This window comes from Brassica oleracea, chromosome C8, assembly GCF_000695525.1.
Source record: "Brassica oleracea var. oleracea cultivar TO1000 chromosome C8, BOL, whole genome shotgun sequence".
In the NCBI taxonomy this organism is placed as follows: domain Eukaryota; kingdom Viridiplantae; phylum Streptophyta; class Magnoliopsida; order Brassicales; family Brassicaceae; genus Brassica; species Brassica oleracea.
The window spans coordinates 23,594,767-23,596,245 of record NC_027755.1 but is presented as its reverse complement, the minus strand read 5'-3'; positions in this window follow the sequence as shown (position 1 = coordinate 23,596,245).

The following is a 1,479-nucleotide window of genomic DNA, read 5'->3' as shown; positions in this document are numbered from 1 at the left end:
TACGATTTCTTATCGTTCTTGTATTCGCCTATTACATTCGTCTATTTCCTTAACATCGCTTTTATTTTATCGTTTATGTCAGTCCGGTTTTCCGGCTTCAACAATTTTCTCATAGAAAAAATTTCAATTGTAATGCCAACAACGTTTTTCTCCACGATAAGGGTAGCATGAAGAAGGAATACAACAGCTATGGGAGCCATGTAAAGGAAGAGATTCATAGAGTTTAGCTTCTTCCCTAAAACAAATTCACTAAAAATAATTTCAGTAGCCTCTTAACAGATACAGACTTCAGAAAGATAGAATTGTATCCAATAAGCTGCAAAAAAATGTTGTGATTTCTTACCCTTCTGAAGATAGCCAATTTCATTGAATAACTGACTTAAGCGCTCTTGTAGCTGTGACTGCAACACATAATGAATCCAAATAGGTGGAAACTTGGTTATCCCTGACGGGCACATAAAAAGCGATAAGAATTTCAGTCAATGCATAAAACGAAGCTCTGAACGAAATCAAATAGTTCCAAGAGTATAAGCATACTCGGCACACATACACGTAAATTCCTTTTCTAGATAATTGTTGCACAACAAACAATATGCATATTTGTGAAGTGACTGAAGTAAAGTAAGTAACTTTACAGAACTCAGCAGCTTCGAGCTAAGAGCAATCCCAAAGGTTTTCTAAGATGAAATGTAAGTATGATCTATACACATGACTTGAAATCTATCAGACTCAGCTCGTTATCTTCTTTTTGTTCCTAAACCACATCAAACTTGGTTTTATGCCTCTACTTAAACCATCTCCTTAAAGCTTGTCACTTCAGCCATAAAACAACACTATGTACCTTGATTTAAACATGTAGCTTGAATCCCATCAAGAACAGAAACACCTCAAATACTCTGTCTTTAATTCACCTACTTTTGCGAAATATGAATTTCTGTAATTCCTGCCTGAGAAACATATAAGGAAACAATATTAGAAAATGAATCATAAATGAAAAAAATGAGATTTTCTTATGAAGGGTGGAAGCTTTTCTTTGAGACTTACTGATGTTAGGAGTTTTCAAGGCTCCTAAGACAAATGTTGTAGTATAAATGATTGTCGAACCAGTTCTGAGAGATATGAAAGCACCGAGAATGCAAGTAATCACTTAATCTAAGTGCAACCAATGGTTTTTAAAAGGGTTTTTAAACTATAACTAACTAAAAGGAATAACTAAATGATACTTTCTTAACTATGGGAAAAGAGAACTCATGGATATAGGGATTAGACCTCGGGTGATCAAGTTTCGAACTAAGGATGGCAAACGATCAATCAAACTATCAACCTTAAGCTTAGACACAATCCTAAACAAACTCTATGTCTAGATGAATGTTCATTTACTAACACAATCCAAGCATCAAATGTCTTTGGTTGAATAATATGAAAGTAATCATAACTAGCAAGTCCAATGGCTATCTTAGCACCTCTAACAACAAATGT